Source organism: Phocoena sinus, chromosome 4 (genome assembly GCF_008692025.1).
Source record: "Phocoena sinus isolate mPhoSin1 chromosome 4, mPhoSin1.pri, whole genome shotgun sequence".
NCBI classification, from domain to species: domain Eukaryota; kingdom Metazoa; phylum Chordata; class Mammalia; order Artiodactyla; family Phocoenidae; genus Phocoena; species Phocoena sinus.
The window spans coordinates 58,869,700-58,880,006 of NC_045766.1; positions in this window are offsets into that span (position 1 = coordinate 58,869,700).

A 10,307-nucleotide genomic window follows, 5' to 3' on the forward strand; every position below is an offset into this window, starting at 1 on the left:
AAAGTCAGAGAAAAAACCTAGGTGGAAAGCACAGAAAACTTTCTAGACTATCTAAGTGATCAATTTTAGGACATGAATGTGATAGCTACTTCCTCTCTTTTATGTGTACAAGGATGAAAGGAAATTAAGACTCTGTAGAAACAGTTTTTTAAATGCTTTGTATGGCTGTTTGAAATTCATTGTATGATTGCCTGTTTTTTAAAAACCTAAATAAGGAGGGCTAAAGTACTTCGAAGGAAACTAATTGCTTTAAGCTTTCCCTCCTCAGTGTCTGCTATTCTCTGCTGTTATATAATCTTGGATACTGAGCAACCGAGTGAAAGAACCAGTGTCTTACTTAAAGTAAATGGACAAACATTATTTGCTGCCGGCATCTTCTTTGGCTCCTGGGGTGGGGGTGGGAGGGTACATTTTGTAGTTAAATTTACCATAACTTAGAGTGCATAATATCAACCTTCTTGTCAAAAGACTGAAACAAAAATGCACAGAATTGAAAAGAGCAAATCTATGTGGAAGGAGGTTTTTAAAATCTTGAAATGTTCAAGTATTGCTGCTTGTCTTTATAAAAAGGCAAATTACGATGGCATAATTTCTGACATGTTGTTACCAGGTAGATTGTGTATTGGAATGTATATTAGATCAAATTGATAGATTGCTACATGAAAAGAACTGCAATATTGAAATTCGACTTCACGTTTAAAATTATTTACAGAACTATACCACATTAATAGCATTTATTTCATTTCAGATATAATTTTACTTAATGGTAAATTTTTGTTAAAGCATATGAATGTGTTTTTCTCTCTTAAAAAGAATTGCCAAAATCATTGCTAACACATGAAAACAAGTCAATGATTAAGATCACATAAACCCATGTAATATGTATATTCAATCCAGAATTGTTTTAGGGTCATTGTAGCCATAGAGTTTTCAAATAAATTATTTGAATATAAAAGTAGATTATGTATTTCCCCTGTGGCTGGCCAAATGTCTTTTCAACAAAGGGTAAAATAAGAAGGCTATTTTTTTGTGTAAAAGAGTGATCTTTTTAGTCATGCTTGGCTGCCTTTTCAGGACTGTCTCCATTTATAATGAGATATTCTTGAACTCATTTGAACCAGAAAGTTTAGTAAATTTGTGGTACATTTTTCATGAAGTATCGTGATTTGTTTAAAATGATCAGGGTAGAGCAAAGGGAGAGTAGATTAATGATTGTTTTCATTTCTAGATTATAATTTTGAGCTGACATTTAAATTGGACAAAACCTAGAATATCAAAAATATATATTTATTTACTTTATTTCATACTTCTTGGCAGTTCTAATTTCATCTTATTGTCTGCTGAAAGGTATGCTTGCTATTCAAATCTCAGTTAAATCTCAGTTGAAGCTGTCATAGAGACTGTCATAACAATAGTTTTTATAGTCATATTTTTCAGGGTTCCTGACATTGAAAGGTGGTGATGGCCCTTCCAAAATACTGAGGAAAAGTTTTTCCTGTAATTTCATGGCTCTGATTTGTAGTAGATCTGACTTATATGCAAATCTTTTCTTTTCTTTATAAACATAGTAAAAAAATCCTGAAAATGGAAACACACACACACACACAGTGTGAAAAGGATCTTTTTGAAAACTGAAAGTAAATTTTGACATGTTCATTAACATATGAAAACATGTTTATGTTATTCTCTTATGTTTTAACATTTTCTACATTTAATTATTTTTCCTCAGATACCTGAAGGTCATTTAAAAAACTCTTACTTACATATTTTTTGCAATTACAAGCAGAAAAATCAGTTAATAGATCTTAACCTGGTATCAAAAATCAACTCCATATTGTACTCACTCATTCCCAATCTTATTTCTCCAATTGTACTTTGAAATGGACACATTACTTGTTTTACATTTGTATTTCTCTCAAACCCCCTAATTTCTTTATAACTACTCTGCAGCAAATGCCATTTTTTTCTATTCTTTTGCCTTTCCGTGATTTTTACAGCAAATGATGTGTCATATCTCTCCTGAAATTGGCCATTCTTTTCAGAAAAGATTTTTTTCTTTTTTTTTTGGCCTGTGGTGTTACACTGAAAAAGTCACCCAGCTAAAATGAGTTACTTCATTTCCAAATAAAAACAATAGTGTTTTCATGCCTGCACTTATTATTATTCTGAGAATGTACTAATTTGTTACATCCAAGATGACGGTTCGTTGGGTCTGTGAAAAGGGCAGTGTGCCAACTATAGCAGGGAAGTAAAAGGCCTTCTTTCATGGGAAGTAGTGGGACAGAATGTAGCCCACAGTTCAGTGGATATCAGGAGGCACGCTGCCAGTGGAGTCATCCCAGTATCAGGGTTTCCTGTGTCGGGTTCTGAATCAAGCAAAAACTATGATTTCACTTAATGTCAGCCTGGGCAGCCAAATTTTCAAACCCACTATTGCTCTAAGGAGCAACTGATAAATGTTTTATCCCTGCAGGCACTGGCTGGTGTGGCACAAGGGTTTTGAATGTGTGCAGTGCATTATTACTTGTGGCATTAAGCTTAGATAATTGTCTACTTACCCTGAGCCGGTAATAGCAAAATACAATTGGAGGATATTTTTATAAAGTAAAACTACAAAATAGATTTATCTATAGTATTATGAATTTTTTTTTGCTGCTGTCCTCCCCTATTAAATTTGAATGATAATGAAGTTTGATTCTATACCTTTATTCGGCTCTAAACCAGGGTGGTCTCATAATTTTGTTTTACATGCATGACATTGCTTAAGGTCATTAGCTGTAAATCGTAGTATAAAAAGGCTGAAAATATATTCAGTACTTTGTAGTTTCCGAATACACATTTAAGAGCTGCTATGAAAAGTCGAGACCTACATGGCAGATTTTCTGGCACTGAATGGTCAATTTAGTGATGTAGATTAGTGAATCCAAACAGTAAGTGGAGAGAGACTATAATAATGCTTTGATATGTCCCTCTGTTGAAGCATATCCTTGTTGATCTATTTTTCTTTGCCCTATGACAAAATGCTCTCTACTTTCTTATTTTTTAAGAATATAACCCAGATAAAATGATCAGTTTTTAAAAATAATTTTCATCTGCTTTGATACCACTGAACTAATAAATGAAAAACAGATTTGTATTGATGAATCTTATTTTGTTGGAGTAAAATCTTTCCTTTTAGAACGTTTGCTTTTTGTCAACATGTATTTGTCGAGTCTTCTTTTAATATAAAGTTTTAATTCGTCATCTTTTTTTATTTTAAAGGGAAGTGCACTTTAAATAACATTTAAACAACAGCTATTTTAATAATAACGACAATGATGATGATGATATTTTATCTAAATCTTGAAATAGGTCTTACTTAAAATGTGACTGACCTTAACTTGGTGTTTTGAGTCTTATTTCATTTTTGTAACTATTCGTGTTCCTGGGAAATGAAAACAAGTTCTACCTTTTGTAATTTTTCCCAGATTACAAATTTGATTTTCTTGGCAACTTACTTCAAAAATAAGGGCTGGAAGTATTATTCTTTTTCATTCCAAATGGAAACTAACTGAATTTACAAGAAAGACAACTGAAAATTGGAATTGTTTAAAAATAAAAACAAAAATACACCGTCGTAACAGATTTTAAATGAGGTAGATTATCAAGTGGACTGCTAATTTTGCCTTTCCAAAATGTTGGATATTTAACCCTCAGAATAATTAAATATTTGTAATAAAGCAGTTAATTCAAGCAGTTTATTGCTGTAATTTGCAAAAGTACATTGAGCTGCTTTCTTTTCAGCTCATTGATGGAGGAACAAACATTTCTTTAATAAGACTACAGCACATTCTAATTTTGTTGCAAAAGCTTAGATAAGGATCAGGCCCCCTCTGAATCACTGCATTGACCTATGACATTGAAAGTGCTGAAGCTCTTTGGCAAAAGAAGAGTTAGACAGTCATTATTATGCACAGGACTTTCCAGTTCTAAAGGGGCTCTGTGCTTTCTCTCAGATAGACTTTGTTTGTTGGAAATGAGAACTGTATTTTGGCAGCAAAGGACCAGAGCTGAAGCTACTCTGCAGGCAGACTCATTATGACATAATCCTTCATTAATCCTCATTCTCTATTAATAGATCATGCAGAAGTTTTGCTTTAGTTGATCATCTTCATCAAGGAGCTATGAAAAAGCATTACCGGCGAAATGCCCACCTCTGGTTTTAAGGCTGCTGGTTTACAATCACCTTTATTAGTTGCAAAGATTAATGGCAAAAATAATCTCTTGGACTTTGCTTAGTATACAAATGACATATGAGCACCTAAAAAAACTGTTGTAACTGGATCTTGATGTTCGGGGGTAAAACACACCTGGGAAGAAAATATACCATTTAACAATTAAAAAAAGAAAGGTTTATCAGGCTGATATTTCCTCCGGTGAGAGAAAGGGGTTCTAGTTGTAGAAGGGTGGGAGTAGTGGCTGAACAATCCAAGTTCCCATACTGCTTCAGAAAACTAGTTAGCATAAAATACACATCTGTTACGGTTACTGAGTAGATTGGATCAATCTTGAGAAGCTGAACTTTTCGAGATGGGTGGGTAAGGGTGCATTTCCTTTAGAAATATGTATGTGTGCTTGTTTTTGTCCAAGTTACCTGCCCCGATCACAGACTAGAGCTGCAGCATTCTGTTTCTTAGACTTTCATCATACTCTTCTACAGCATTTTGGGACCCACGTAAAAATGTAATTAAAGACAATAAAGAAATGTGCTTTGCTGGGGTTTTTTGTCATTTGTTTTTACTGAATTCTGTAACACTCTTGGGGTCACTGGTGAGCCAGAAGTTCGCACAGCAAGTCTGACTCCTCGGCTCAGCCTGAAACCTCCCTGAGCCCTGTGGCCTCCTACCTTCTCTGACTGTATGCACCAAGGCTTTGACGTACGTTTGTTGATAGACCCAAAACCTCATTGGAAGGTATAGTTTAGGTATGTTAGGAGGAGATTCTAATGATATTTCTTTCATCTTTAGTCCACAGGGTTTGAATATCACAAAATAAAATACTGTTAGTGGGGAGATTATTTGGTTAAGCAGTATGAACGTTTTCCTAGAGAAATATGCTGGAAAACCTTTTTTCCGTGGTTGACGGGTGATTGTTCTGGTAGGAATGTACTCATAGTGTTGAGCCAGTAATGGAGATTGTGCCTCTTTGGAACTGGCTGACAGCCCCACATTGACCCCTGATAATAATGCCACTGTTTCTTAAAATATTAGAAAATATGTAGGCTGCAAAAAAAAACTGTAGGGTTGTATTTTTATATTGTCTTGCAGATATTTGCGAAATGAACACACCTCAAGGAAGTTAATGAAGTTGTCCCTAAACACCCAAATTGTAATGGTTTAATCTGGCTTCTATCTAGGCCTTCTCATCTCTTAATGTTTTTATTTATATTCTATAGTAAGAGAACTAAGGTTTACTGAACTCTTATAAGTGGACCACCTCCCTAGGCACTTTATGTAAGTGATCGAAATTAATTTTAGAGTTAATAGTCTAAGCTAATTGAGAGAGAATCATCATAGAACTCTAAGGCATAGAACTCTAGGCTCTTGATATTCAAGCTGTGTTGGAACCTGAGTTGACACGATGGTCAGAAGACAGTCCTGAGAGATCAAAATATGACTGGTGCTTGATATCTGGTGGCTCTCTTTTTGTTCACAAGAAGTGGCTGGTGGTTGATGGAAAGGCAACATAGACTCTATATACAGAATATTCAGCCTCCAAAAGGGTATCTTTACAAAAGCAAATGTTCGTGATCTTAAGAATCTACTAAATAAGAACTTTGAAATTACTGTGACCAAGCCAGGACCTGAAAACCTGAAAAGTCAGGCAATCTCCCCATGGTGGACAGCTTTTCAGAAATGTTTGGCCAGATCTTCAGAAATGTTTTCAGAAATGTTTGGCCAGATCTTCATGTATTTGTCTTAATCTGAGGTTTTGCTTGGCAGTAATGGCATGACATTTAGTTAGTTTCTATTTAAGGAGATTCTACACAACAAAAGTGGTGTTGCATACAAAGAAACTAAGGACTAGACAATGTTTAAGAAATATACGTAACATTTAATAAAAATGTGGATCATAGCAGTTTGGTCTTGGCTTTTCTTGCTGAGTTTTCTGGTGTTTGGATATTTAAGAGCCGCAGAGTTCCCCATAAAACCATTGCAAATTGCTACTGGACAGAATTCATCCTCCCTTACATTATTTTCCTATTGTTGTGGTAATAAATTACCGCAAACTTAGTGGCTTAAAACAACCCAAATTTATTTCTTACAGTTATGGAAGCCAGATGTCGAAAATGAGTCCATGGGCTGCATTCCTTTTGGAGGCTCCAGGGGAGAATCTGTTTCCTTGACCTTTCCAGCTTCCAGAGACTACATACACCCTTTGGCTTGTGGCCCCTGCCTCCATCTTCAAAGGCAGCAAAAAAGCAAAGGATGTCCACATTTCTTTCTTTTTGTCCCTTGCCTTCTTGTCACATACCTTCTGTCTGGCTCTGACTCCTCCTGCATCCCTCTCATAAAACCCCTGCGGTTACATCTCAGGCCCACCTGACAATCCAGGATAAACTCCGCAACTCAAGATCTTTAACCCGATCACCTCTGCAAAGTCCCTTTGCTATCCCAGGTAACATTCACAGGTTCCAGAGACTAGGGTGTGAACACCTTCAAGGACCATTTTTCAGCCTAACACATCCCCTGACCCTCAGGAAAGAATAGGGGATTGTTTTCTATTTCTTTGGGCATGAAATGGTGCTGAGATCAGTGGTTCCCCACCTTGGCTGGGGGGCTTTTTAAAAATCCTAGTGCCTGGGATGTACCCCAAACAAAGTACTTCAAATTTGCGGGGTTGGCTCACAAGGTGTCGGGTCTTTTGAAAGCTCCCCAGATGATTCCAAAGTGCAACCAACGTTGAGAGCCAATCATTAAGAATGTTTCCTTTTCCTTTTGAAGGACCTCTTGGGGCATGACCTGGATACATGAAAGTGCTTCAGATTCACCAAACTGATTTCAAATTTTGTTAAGAGATAGATGAAAATGTCTAGGAGGATGCATATTTTTATTTATTTTTATTGAAGTACAGTTGATTTACAATGTTTCGGGTGTACAGCAAAGTGATTTGGTTATACATACATATATATACATATAGATTCTTTTTCAGATTCTTTTCCATTATAAGTTATTACAAGATATCAAATATAGTTTCCTGTGCAATACAGTAGGTCCTTGTTGTTTATCTGTTTTACATATAGTAGTGTATATTTGCTAATCCCAAATTCCCAGTTTATCCCTCCCCCGCCTTTCCCCGTTGGTAACCGTTTGTTTTCTATGTCTGGGACGCTATTTCTGTTTTCTAAGTAAGTTCATTTGTATCATTTTTGTTTAGGTTCCACATACAAATGATATCATATGGTATTTGTCTTTCACTGTCTGACTTACTTCACTTAGTATGATAATCTCCAGGTCCATCCATGTTGCTATGGATGGCATTATTTCATTCTTTTATATTGCTGAGTAATATTCTGTTGTGTATATACGTACCACATCTTCTTTATCCATTCATCCATTGATGGACATTTAGGTTGCTTCCAGGTCTTGGCTATTGTAAATAGTGCTACAATGAACATTGGAGTACATGTATCTTTTTTTTTTCTCTACCTATTTTATTTTTTATTTCTTAACATCTTTATTGGAGTATAATTGCTTCACAGTGGTGTGTCAGCCTCTGCTCTACAACAAAGTGAATCAGCTATACATATACATACATCCCCATATCTCCTCCCTCTTGCGTCTCCCTCCTACCCTCCCCATCCCACCCCTCTAGGTGGACACAAAGCACCGAGCTGATCTCCCTGTGCCATGTGGCTGCTTCCCACTAGCTATCTATTTTACATTTGGTAGTGTATATAAGTCCATGCCACTCTCTCACTTTGTCCCAGCTTACCCTTCCCCCTCCCCATGTCCTCAAGTCCATTCTCTACGTCTGAGTCTTTATTCCTGTCCTGCCCCTAGGTTCTTCAGAACTTTTTTTTTTTAGATTCCATGTATATGTGTTAGCATAACGTTATTTGTTTTTCTCTTTTGACTTACTTCACTCTCTAGGAAAGTCTCTAGGTCCATCCACCTCACTACAAATAATTCAATTTCATTTCTTTTTATGGCTGAGTAATATTCCATTATATATATGTGCCACATCTTCTTTATCCATTCATCTGTCAAGGGACACTTAGGTGCTTCCATGTCCTGGCTATTGTAAATAGTGCTGCAGTGAACATTGTGGTACATGACTCTTTCTGAATTATGGTTTTCTCAGGGTATATGCCCAGTAGTGGGATTGCTGGGTCATATGGTAGCTCTATTTTTAGTTTTTTAAGGAAACTCCATACTGTTCTCCATACTGGCTGCCCCAATTTACCTTCCTACCAACAGTGCAAGAGGGTTCCCTTTTCTGCACACCCTCTCCAGCACTTATTATTTGTAGACTTTTTGATCATGGCCATTCTGACTGGTGTGAGGTGGTACCTCATTGTAGTTTTGGTTTGAGAATGCATATTTTAGTGGTTCAGTATTTGTTAGATTATATTAGCCTTAGGGTGCTATAGTCAAGAGAATAGGATGAAGACAACCTATTCTGTAATTATCAAGTTCAAGCACTAATGATTTAAATTAGATAAATCTACAGATGAATCTTTATGTACTAAATATGCAAATTAAAAAGCACTTTTAAAAAGAATTTTTCCCATAATAGTATGAATTCAAAGCAACATCTCACATGCTATTATGAGCTGTAAATCAATGATACTGAATGTGACCCAGTATTCTGAAATTGAAATTGGCTTAACAGTGAGTTACATGGATTTGAATCTGAAATAATTCCTTCCTTTTCATAATTATACTGCATGTCTTCACTTAAAGTTTACCTCTCCACATGGCTAGAAGGCACTGGTGATTTAGATAGGCTTATTTTGGTTGAAGTTTGGATATTCAATTAAATTACAGTCACTGAATCATCAAGACCTTTAGCCATCACATAATCTTGACTCTCTTCCAGTGTGGAAATATAGATATATGTATACATAAACACCTCCAGATAATTACTACTAAAATAGAGAGACAAAGGAGTTGAGATTATTTTCCTCCCTTGACTGAATATTTGGATTGTCTACAGGTTTTTACTGGTCATTTCTATTTCCTAAGATCAGAAAAGATCAACTCTGTACTGGGCTCCATTGAGGAGAAGAGTTTAGGAGACAGTTACAAGGTGCCATTAACATAAAATGGTCAGTTGGCATTTATGCTTTGATGCTACAAAGACAACAGGGAACATAGTAGCTGCATTTTTCAAATGAGGCTATAAAGTCTAACAAACAACATTTGCCCTATTTCTACATAGAAGAGGAAGTGTGGAAAATGTTGCCTCCATACTAAATTACTGGATCGCCCAGGGCATTTTCAGAGGTTATGGGGGCAATGAATAAAACATTTGAAATCAAACTGTCCTCCAGATTTATTCCAAAAGTAGCCTTGGTTCTAAGTAATTTGTTAGATTCTTATTAATAATTTAAATAATGGGAAATATTTATTAAGAATAAATAAATACCAATATAATAAATAAATAATACTATGTAACATACCAAATCGCTCAACTCTGTTGGAGAAAGGAATGTGTTCCGTTAGCATTTTTGACAAACACTAAAAACACACAAAAAATCCCACACAGAAGGCACTATATCAATGCATATGTAATAAATAATAGCTACTACTTAATGCACTTTAAATAAATTACCTCATTTAATACTCAGAAATACTTATATAACTGCAAGTACTCCATTTTACAGTTGAGAAAACTGAGAACTAGAGAAATTTAGTAACTCCATCAAAATCATACAACTAATAATAAGTAGTAGAACCAGGAGGCACACCTAAATGTGATTCTTACCTCTCCTGGACCACTTCAGTTCCAACAAGTGAAGGCTTTAACTAACTTTCAAATGCTGTGGATTCACAGTTGTAAGAACTATAATCCCAGATCAAGAGATAAGAATAAAGCACAGGCCAAAGCTTTGTGGCCAGGTTGGTTTGCAGGACATAATGAGATTAGAATGAGAAGTTTTACTGCAAACGAGAGGTCTCCAAGAAGCTTGAGTTTTCATTTGGAATTGTATCATGTGAGTCTTTAAACTATCCTCAAGATGATATAGATTCCTATTTGTGTGTGTTCCACTTTGAAATTCCTGATCATTTGGAGGTAAATTAATTTGTTCCATTTTGTTTTAG